The sequence below is a fragment of the Lepidochelys olivacea genome, assembly GCF_965140295.1.
Source record: "Lepidochelys olivacea isolate rLepOli2 genome assembly, chromosome: 8".
Classification (NCBI taxonomy): Eukaryota; Metazoa; Chordata; order Testudines; family Cheloniidae; genus Lepidochelys; species Lepidochelys olivacea.
This window is the reverse complement of record NC_140418.1, coordinates 88,206,112-88,217,738: the sequence shown is the minus strand read 5'-3', so window position 1 is coordinate 88,217,738 and position 11,627 is coordinate 88,206,112.

The following is an 11,627-nucleotide window of genomic DNA, read 5'->3' as shown; positions in this document are numbered from 1 at the left end:
GAAATCATCCCAACCAATTAGCTTGTACCAGGGAACAGAAGTTGCTTTCACCACTGAAATCCTCCTGACCCTTTATTTATTTGTATTGCTGTTCACACAACAAAGTCTTTGAATGTTTTCCAGAGACTTAATTCCTTCCCAAGCAGAAATGGATTACAAAGAAATAAGAAGGGAAAGAGAGTGCATTTGAATCACACAGTCTGTAATGTGCTCTGCCCTTCACTACCACCACCACTAAGACTGGCTCTGTGCATGGCGCTGCTGGATCTGAGCAGCAAGGAAACAGTCTCCCAATGCACACCTGAGGGACAAAGAATTCTCTCTCTCTCTCTCTCCTCCAGGGAGTCTGTGTATCAGGCACTAGACCAGGCATCAGGAGATCATGAATTCTCTTCCCAGCTTTGCCACTGACCTGCTGTGTGTGACCTTGGGGAAGTCCCTTCATTTCTCTGCATCTGTGACCCTGTCTGTAAAAGAAGGATAACTTCACTTTATCCTTAAATGTGAAGCCATTTAATATCTATAGATAAAAAGTGCAATATCCGTGTGTAACCCTTCTGCCCGTCAGAGTTGGCAGCAACAAGGGCCGGGTTCAGTATCTAGGGGATCCATTCTAATAACACAATGCAAAATCAGCTCAAGCCCCTACCCAGTGACCTGGGACAAATATATACCACCCCCGCTGGGCGCCTCCAAGAGGCAATACTTCCCCTCTCGCAAGCACAGAGTCTGAGTGTAGCAAAAGCCTTTTAATAACAGAGAGAAACAATATGGCATTATGTTGGGGAAACACCACCAACAGGATTCATAACACAACCCATGAGCAAATTGGGGCGTGTCCTTTCCCTTTGGTTCTTGAGTCCAGCAACCCAAAGTCATCCAAAGTCCCAAAAGTCCAACAACCCAAAAGTCTCTGTCCCTGGTCAGTGTAGCTCCAGAGTTCAAAAGTTTATCTGCAGAGTTTTACCTCCCAACCTGGTTGGAGATTGGGGGGGGGGGGAGTGTTAAGGGGCACCTTACATGGTCCAAAGCTGAGTGCTCCAACTCTCCATGGGGCTCTGCTCCGCTCCACCAGCAGTCCCACAAACTGCTCTGCTCCACCAGCTGCTCTGCTCTGCCAGCCGTCCCACGAACTGCTCCACCATATATCTTCAGGCCCCCCCACTACTTAACACAACACTCAGTGATTTCAGCGCTTAGTCAGTTTAGCTCTTTTGTGATTTCAGCTTGTAGTAGGGGAGCCTCAGTGCTGGTGCACCATTGGCCCAAAGTGAATTCAGCTCAGCAGCCTGTAACTAGACTCCTAATGGAATCAAAATTAGCTCTGTTTCAGAGTAACAGCCGTGTTAGTCTGTATTCGCAAAAAGAAAAGGAGTACTTGTGGCACCTTAGAGACTAACCAATTTATTTGAGCATAAGCTTTCTTGATCTACAGCTCACTTCATCGTATGCATTAGCTCTGATATTCCACAGTGGAGAGAGGAGGAAGTACAATTAGCATGTAAGGCCCTCACCAGGGGGCCCATACCACCAGGTATTAATACCTGTCCCCAGCCTCTCTCCATTCACTAAGTTTTGGAACCCATGTCCCTGGCCTAGCGAGTGCTACTTAGTTGATGTCGAGTCCCTCCATCATAACGAAAGGCCAAGTACAGTTCCACTGTCCTTGAGTCACATAATCAGGATAATAAGAATTTACTCTTCCTGCCCCAATAACAGAGAAACTGGGGATCCCACAGCAGCCAAAGTGACCATTTGGGCAGCTATGGGTTCATGCTAGGCGGGGTGGGTGTGCCTATGCAAATGAGATCAGCCCCTGAAGTTCTTTTCCACAACTTGCCACAACTCACCACCAGATGTCAGGGTGGAGCTCATCCTGATTCTGCTTACAAGTGTTTAGATAATAATCTTATGTAGCTATTCCGATGGTCCAGGGACATCTACATCGAACACATCACCGGCCACTGACAGTACCAGGAGGTGTGAGCTGGTACAACATCATGCATCAACTATGGGAAAGGGACTGAGAGACTTTTTCCATTGGACCATATAAACTGGAACCATAAACTCTCTGAACATTAAATCCCACCAAATGAGGGTAAATCCATCCTCATCATCGTATCCACTCATTATACTCCACACCTGAACATAGCCATTATATGAACAACATACCCCCATATCTCAATGTCTGTACTTTGACCTTTTAAACTTTTACCCCCAATCGGGGAAGATTGCAGATTATGTATTCCTTACGCCACCTGTTCCTAAACAGAATTTCACACCCCTTGATAATCTGTACCTTATTCCCTGATAACCAGAAACTTCTATGCTTGAACTCTATACCGTTTTCTTTTTACTTCAACATCATCTTAATAAAATTATTAATTCCTAGTGAGTCTGCAACTTTGCTACTGATCCACTTCCCATCCCATTCTGATTTAGCATTGACCACTTCCCATATCTGTCTGCTACTAATTCCATTCCCCAACCTTGTGCCATGGATGATGTCTCTTCCTAGCCTCAGTGTACCACACTACGCATCTGTTACCATCTGCTTCCCTCCCCGCCACCCCATGTTGGGCCTGCCACTGATTGCTGTACTGTGACTGGCCTTAAAAACTTGCTACACTGCAGTAGATAATACCTTAAACAAACCATGTTATCTAAGCCCATGCAGTACTCCCTATAATAAGAATAAGGTAGTTCAGGTACTGTGGGACAGGGATTGTCTATACCTTTTGTCTTGTACAGCACCAAGCACACTGCCAGTGTGTAACAAAAATCCATGCATAATAATACTGAGGTAACTGTATCTATTTATCGGATACAAAGTTTGATAGCTTTTAAGGGGACAGCAACTTGTAAGCAGCAAATTTTTAAGCCTGATCAATGTTGGCTCTCAATAGCTATCAGTCTCTGCTATGCAGACATCCACATCTCTGCAGGAACCCTGGGGCTCTCCTTGCATAAGGCCCATCTAATGTGGGAGGAGCTATTGCAAATGCATCTCACCTATCAGTTGAGCAGGAGTTGAGATTCAAGAGGTTTCTGGTTCATTGAAAGTGCCAACTTAGTATTTCAGTTAAAAAAATTACGAGGCCAGATCCTCAGCTAGTGTAAAGCAGCACACCTCCATTGGACTTCAATGCAGCTACATCAGTTTACATCAAGTGAGGATCTGGCCCTCAGCGTTTCATTTTTAGTGGGCATCATATTAACAATGACAAGATATTTGCTAGGATTCTCGTGGTTTGTCATTGCTTGACATGAAGTGCTTAGCCTGATTTAATGGTGTAATATCTAGCTAAACAACTTAGCCCTAGAATAAAAATGGCATATCCTCTTAACCACAGGCATGCAAACTCAGAACACACTGCTGCTTCATTACTCCAGACTGGGAATTGTGTCTTAGCAAACATATTCCATGCACATGGCCTGTTGCCTGCCTGCACACGTATCTGTTAGAACGGACCGATGATGATCATACATTGACCAAACTCCTACATGGCTCAACACTACAACAGACATCTTTCTATTGGAAAACCATCTTTAGTGACTATGTTGTTACACTGGCACCAAGTCTTCTTAAACAGGATGGAACATACTGATACATCTTTGCCACAGAATGATTACGGGCTAGTTTATACAACCATTCATGCTGAGTAGCACCTTATCCCATTGAGGTCAATGGGCTATTACCTCATGAATAGTCCCTTGTGAGTTATGACATCTCAGTCTGGCCCTATGTAAACAATTCAGGAAAGAGAGGCCTGGAGTTCATTTACAGGTACTTCTGACAGATTGTCCACTGCACTAGGTATCAGGCATCTTTCTGTCAATTAAAAATTTAACAATCTCTTTTCAAAGCAATATACAGTTACTAGTTAATTAATAATCCTCAAAACCCCTGACAAGTATTAATGTTCTCACTTTGCAGATCAAGGAACTGAGAGACAGATGCTGTGAAGAAATGGATTAAGCTAAACTGTGCTAAAATCACTCAGACCAAAATAAGAGTTCTACACAAACTTACACCACATCAATTTAAAAACACATCTTTAGTTAAACCAGTGCAAGTCTATGTGTAGACCAGTGTGTGTGACAGGGCTGAGATTAGACCTCAGGAACAAGCTCCTAGTTCTTTGTCCAATCCACTACGTCATGTCGCTGCAGCATGTAGAGATGGTTTAATATTCAGGGAGAGAGAGAACTGGATTCTATCTGGCTCATCCATTATAATAATAATAATCAGGGGCTGGGGAATGCCATTTAAAGTAAGAGGCCCATAGATTTGCTTCCCTCCTTCTCCTCTCAGGCCCCTCTACTACCTCACTATCCTTACCCCCCTAGGCCATGAGCCCCTCCGCCCTCCACAGCGGGGCCAAATATGAGTTGAGTGAATGGCACTGCAACTTGACACATGGGGTTGTAGTGCCACTCAGGTTTGGCCTGGCCAAAAAATAGTCAGGCCATGGCCCTCGTGCCCACACTCACCCCACCCAAGGCTCCCTGTGCTACAATTATAATTGTTAACTAAATCCCCAGTACAGAATCTTTACTGTCAGTGATGCATGAATCAGGGGAAAAAAAAACAAACAAGTTTAACTTTTAAATCCCAGACTAAGTTTGTAGAGCTGGGTACTAAACCCCATCTTTTCACGTGTAGAATGAAGAAATTAGTTCTCGGTTCACTGAGACACAAACATGGAACCCCACGATGCAAATTTTACAGAGTCAGTTTTCAGAACAGAAATATACTTTAAGAACAGAGAACACTATTACTATATTGTACACAACTCTGATAGGCTACAGGAAACTGAATGAACTCAACTGATAAATTAATTGGTCCTCCTGGCTAATTTTAACTTTGCACCATGGTACTTAAAATGAATACTGCCCAGTTTGAAGTAGATTTTTTAGAATGAGTCAGAAAGAAAACTGACAACTCCATAGCGGTTTAGTTTAAAATGAAACAAAGAATGAACATTTTTATAACGTGTCAGCCATTTAAAGGTGTTAACTGTCATGTTGTTAGTCAGATTTGTAACTTAGTTAGCTATTACTTTAGTTTATGTCAAGACCTTGGACTACACATTAAATAACATGGATCAGGAACTCTGAATAATTGGGGCAGCCCTCTGAAAACTAAATCCTAAGAAATGTCAGCCTCTCTCCTAATAAGTTGCTTACATGGAACTTGTAAGTAAGTAAAGTATTAACACAGAACAGAATAATATGGAAGTCATTACAGTGTGTAAGGTTAGGCAGGTACTGGGGTTTGCAATGCTTTATAAGCACTGTTTGCTCCAGACTGCATATAGGTGACATACATCTTACTAGCAACAGCATCAATGCAAAACAATTTCTACAAACAAAAGAGCCATTGATTACATTACCAATATCAGCCAGTTTACACTGGATCCCTCCCCTCCCATCATAAAACAACAGCTCACCACCCTAAACACTAGATTATAGCAGGAAAGCACACATTAATGTTCCAAGACATATCCTGGCTATTAGAAGATAACCTGCTGCACCAAAGAAAGGAGACAAAAACTCATACTACAGCTAGTGAGCATTTTTCTCTCTCCCCAAGAACCGCTTGTGCTGCATCACAGATGGTGCCTTTTGTAATTTCCACAAGCAGAGGCAAAACCAATTGCTTTGCCTGGAAAACTGAGTAAATTATGCTAGAACAGAGCTCCAAGACCAGATGTTTCCCTCCTAGATCCCTACCTGGAGGCTCTTTGCATGGATTTTCCCCTTTCCATATAGAGGAGAGGCTCAGCTGCCTACTTATCCCCCATACTCATCCCTCCAGATTTTGCTGATGCTTCCCCATGTGGTCCAGCAGGTTCATGCTAGGTCAGGAGATGGGGGGTAGCTGGCAAGAGAACAAGACCATGGGACCCCCAAATTCCCTCATGTCCCCTGTCCTAAAGAAGACCCTTGGATAAGATAAGTCAGTTCCACCGCACCCCCTGCTCCTGGAAAAAATCCATGATCGTGCTCATCCACAAAAAAGGCGAATGAGATGACCCCAGCAACTGGAGGCCCATCTCCCTCTGCTCCACCATCTACAAGCTGTATGCCAGCTGCCTCAAGGCAAGGAGCACGGACTGGTCAGTGTGAGGGGGCGCCGTCAGCTCAGCGCAGAAGGGCTTTATGTCCTGCGAGGGATGCTACGAGCAAAACTTCCTTCTTCAGATGGCCATCCAGGCAGCCAGGAGATCCAGGAGGCAGTGCGCCATAGCATGGTTCGACCTGACCAACGCCTTTGGGTCCATACCCACCATCACATCTTCACCACCCTGGGAGAGTTCGGGATGCCAGAGACCTTCATCCAGATCCTCTGGGACCTCTACAAGGACTGCACCACCACCATCTGCACCACGGACGGAGAGACGGATGCCATCCCCATCCGCTGTGACATGAAACAGGGCTGCCCTCTCAGCCCCATCATCTTCAATCTGGCCATGGAACCACTCATCCGAGCCATCTCCAGCGGCCCGAGCAGCTTCGACCTGCATGGCAAGACAATCAGCATCCTGGCCTACGTGGACGATCTGCCCTTGGTCGCTGACAGTTCGGAAAGCCTCCAGCGGATGCTCAACAGCCGCCAGCTGAGCCGCTGAGTGGATGGGCCTCCGCTTCAACTCCAAAAAGCGCGCCTCCCTTAAAGTCGAAGGCGGCGCCAGGGCTCTAGTCCTGGTGACACGGTTCCTGATCCAGGGCGAGCCCATGGCCTCCCTTGAAGAGGGAGAGGTATACCAACACGTGGGCACACCCACAGGAGTCTGCCTCCGACAGATCCTCCCCGAACACATTATTGAAGAGATCCTGTGGGACGCGGCCCAAATCAACTCCTCTCTGCTTGCCCCCTGGCAAAAGATCAATGCCCTCAATACCTTCCTGATCCCCTGCATCTCCTTTGTCCTCAGGGGATTGCCTGTAGACAAGGTGCCCCTGAACAAGGCCGATAGGACAATCAGGCAGCTGGTGAAGAAACAGCTCTACCTTCCCCAGAGGGCCAGCACCGACATCATCTATATCTCCCACAGGCAGGGTGGCACCTAACATACCTCGGATTGGCGACCTGTGCGACGTGGCGGTGATCACCCATGTCTTCGGCCTCCTGATGTGCCCAGACCTGATGGTGAGGAGCATCGTGGAAGAAACCGTATGGGACGTAGTCAGGAAATGCATCATCAGGTCCCCCTCCGAGCAGGACATCGCCACTTACCGCAGCAACTCCCTGGAAGCTGAATTAGGGAGAGAGGGGGGAGACCTGTCCTCTCTCTGGTCCCGAGCCCGCAATGCCTCGAGCTGCCTAGAAAAGAGAATCGGCTGCCGCTGGAAGTGGTGCGAGGAGCGCCGGGAGCTGGGAATACTGGTGCCATGCATAAAAACCCCGGACCACACCATCATCATCCCGACCGCCAGAATGATGCTGGAAAGAACCCTGAAAGATGCCATGTGCTGCTACTGTGCCGAGAACCTCAAGCGGAAGCCGGACCAGGGCAAGGTGTTTGAGGTGTCCAGCAAGTGGGATGCCAGCAACCACTTCCTCCCTGTGGGTAGCTTCACTGACTGGCGGTTTGTCCACCAGGCCTGACTCAACTGCGTTCCCCTCAATGGAGCCATCTGCCACGGCAACCGGGACAAGAGCTGCAGGAAGTGTGGCTACGCCAACGAGACCCTGCACCATGTCCTGTGTGGATGCAAACAGCACTCCGGAGCCTGGCAGCACCGCTACATTGCCATCCAGAACCAGCTGGTGAAAGTCATCCCGCCATCCCTGGGGAAGATCAGTCGACTCTGCTATCCCCGGGACAGACAGCTGACTGCGACCCGACATTGTCGTGACTGACGCAGAAAAGAAGAAGGTCCTCATGGTAGACGTGTCAGTGCCATTTGAAAACAGATCACAGGCCTTCCACGAGGCCTGAGCATGGAAGGCATTGAAGTACACTCTGCTGGCTGACACACTGAGAGCCCAGGGCTACGAGGTCCAGATCCACGCCCTGGTCGTGGGAGCGCTGGGTGCATGGGACCCCACAATGAGCTGGTACTGAGACCGTGTGGAGTCGGTTGACGCTATGCCCGGCTCACGAGACAGCTCATGGTAACCCAAGCCCGACCCCATATGTACAGTACCTTCCCTCTTAACTTGTGTAAATTTGATTTTAAACATTAATAACATTTTTAAATCTGTTTTTTCCATGGAGGCAGATGTGGTTGAGAAAGACCTTGCAGCCAAGGTGACAGGAAGACGAGGGTGAGTAGCCACTGCGTCCACAGCCTGTATACAGATGACCATGACCTTCTGAGGTCCTGCAGTACTGCTGACAGGCCCTCATAGGAGCAAACTCCATCTCCTTGACGGAATAATGGGGAGGGACGTCTCTGTGAGAATGTCCATGTGGAGATTTCCTCACTCTGAGAGCCTCCATGCAGGGTTATCTATTTATTTTTTAAAAAACACTTGAGGGCAAGATTCTATTGCTGTTACATGCACAGAAATCCTACAGAAATCAAAAGGAGCACAGCAGGACACAGAATCAAGACCTTAATCTTTTTAGGAAAAACACTGCAATTCCAGATGGCACAATTCAAAGGAATGAGGATTATCAGCCACATGATTGTGAAAGATACATTATTTAGCTTTTTTAAAGGGAAAATAGAAGTTCTTTATTTTGCTGTTAAGTTTTTCTTAGTTGACAAAGATTTGTATCAGTCTTTCTTAGAGATTGACCATTGCTTAGGAAATGCCAGTCAGTCACCTGGACAAGGAACAGGAATTTATTTCACTTGCAGAACGTAAGAGGCATTTCTAGCCCCCCATTTCCCCAAGCAATAGGGTATTTTGAGGAAAGAACATGGGTGCAGTTTCATTGCTCTAGAAAAGAGCTACTTGATGCTTAAATATAGACTAAGATGATAGAAATAGAAATGACCATCCTCAGGCAAACTCTGCATGAGTTATGCTGGCAAAAGCATATTTATCCCAGAATGAGAATTCAGGTACAAAGTTACTGGGAAATCTCCCCATGAAATATTGGATAAAAGAGCTCTAGGAAAAAAGACTAACTAAAAGCCTAGAGGATTCTTGGTTGCCTGGAAATCAGTACTAATTTGCTTTCATTTTAGTTTGGATGTATTTGGCTTTGTGGCAGTTCTAATGTAACTTCATAGGCCATTGGACTCTTACCACACCGAATTCAACTTCTTGTCCTCTCTTCAAGATCTGCTTATCTCTCTGGTCTCATTTTCTCTTACTCCTCCACCCTGTCCCTGTGTTTCTCCCAATCTGCTCACCTTACTGCTCCCTTTGGCTTTTCCCCAGTCTCCGTTTTGAACCTTTAATTGTATCTCTCCGGGTACGTCCCCACTGGAATAAAAGACCCGTGGCACAGATGCAGCTGGCCCAGGTAAACTGACTTGGACTTGTGAGGCTCGGGTTGAAGGACTAAAAAATTGCAGTGTAGATGTTAGGGCTTGGGCTGGAGCCTTGGATCTTGAACCCTCCCCCATCACAGGGTCCCAGAACTCAGACTCCAGCCCACGCATCTGTACTGCAATTTTTAGTCCCATAGCCTGAGCCCCATGAGCCCGAGTCAGCTGACCTGGGCCAGCTGTGAGTGTTTAATTGCTGTGTAGATGTACCTTCAAGGGCTATGATTTAGCCAAGCATCCCTACTCAGTAATGCACTTAAATATATTTAGTCTGAGGGTGTGTATGCACTGCAAACTAAGTGTGGGCTCTGATTCTGGTTTGAGCTCAAGCCCCCTTTCTGTCTACCAGCAAATCAGTCTGACTCAGAACAGCAAAGACCCAGGTTCCAAGACCCTGCTCAGGTAGGTAAGTCAGAGCTCTAATCCTGCTGCGACTCACATCCAAAACCTGTCATTTTTGTAGCTAAAGCTGCAGACCTGAGTCAGAAGGTCTGCATAGTGCAATGTGGCCATATTAATGTGGCCGGGTGGGCTTAGAAACACCGAGTTCATAAGCACAAGTCCCCCAGATTCAGGTTTACAATGCAGTGTAGACACACACTTATTAATTTAGTGTGCCTGGCCATTTAAGTGCCATGATGTACCCGGGAATAAATGTCAGCATTAGATTCTTTTTTTTGGTGGGGGGAGGGGAAAGGAGGAATAGCACAGGGGCATTATGTGAGGAAGGAACATAAGATAGCCATACTGCCTAAAACAATACAACTTGACACCCCCAACTTGGATCTGTAGAGTGCCACCAGGACCAATAAAGGGGAAGCCTCAGGTTGCGGGAACTAAAGCATAAAATGAAGGAAGTGCATGTGAGCTTGCACAGCACCTGCCCCCATATTGCCCAATGCAATCAAATGATAGTACTGCCTCCTTTCCACCCTCACCCCAGAATGACAGAGAGCAAGCAGGTGGGCAGTTTAAGAATTTATCAAGGAGCAGCACTGTAATTAAAAAGACAAAAACGTAAAACAGACTTTCAATTTCATGGCTCAACTTGCCTTTAAATCAAATACCAGTTCTAGTCTTTATTTTACACGGAAATGATGTTATTAGTGAACTTGTGACACTATGTTTAATGAAACCTTGAAACACACTAGAAGCAAGAGGAGGAATTCTGCAGTGGAGAGTACACCTGAATACCAATTGAGATTACAGTTTTTTGTTTTTTTTTAAAACCATGTGCTTGAATATCAGGTGCTCTGACAAGCCTGATCACCTCAGGCAAAACTGCATGTAAACAGCTAAGATTCAGAGCAGGATACCTACTAAATTTCAAATGAGTAGCTGAAAAGAAACTAAGAACATGGTTAAATCTTTCAGGATCAAATTATAAATATTACAGTAGTGAAAAAACTTATACTATTATGTTATGTAAATAGTAGTTTTTACTGAATATTTCAGTAAGTGGTAGGATGTTGGGTATAACTAAGGATGTTTACAGAACAAAGTGGTTATTTACCTTATAGTAACTGTGGTTCTTCAAGTGATTGCACATGTCCATTCCAATGTAGGTGTGTGCATGCCCCCATGCCCTGAGCACAGTCGCTGGAAAATTTTTTCTCAGAGGTACCCGTCAGGGTGGCTCTGGTGCCACACCCTCATAGTGCTGGTATAAAGGACCCAGCAGACCCCACACTCCCTCAGATCCTTCTTACTGCCCAGGACGGTCGCTGGAACTGTTCCCTTGCTACAACAAGCTTCTCAGTGGACCTTCTTTATGATTAGTGTATATAGCTGTAAATAGTTTATTAAGTGTTACTTAGCATAGTTTGTTTTTAGTTAGTTAGCGAAGTTTTCTCCATACTTGGTGCCGAGGCACGCCGCGGTCACTGGGCTTCAAGTCCTGTGCCTCCTGCAATAAGGTGATGTCCCTGAGTGACCCGCACTCTAGTTGCTTGTAGTGCTTGGGTGAGGCTCACATCAGGGATCGCTGTCAAATTTGCAGGGACTCCAAACCCCGTACAAAGGACCAGGAGGCTAAATTGAAGTTTCTCTTTCTGGAGGCGGCACTGAGACCTTCCTCCGAGCAGAGCCAGTTGGATTCAGCACTATGCCCTCAGTTTTGGTGAGGAGTGCTCCTTCTATGGTGCGGGAGTCCTGGCACTATTTGCCATCCC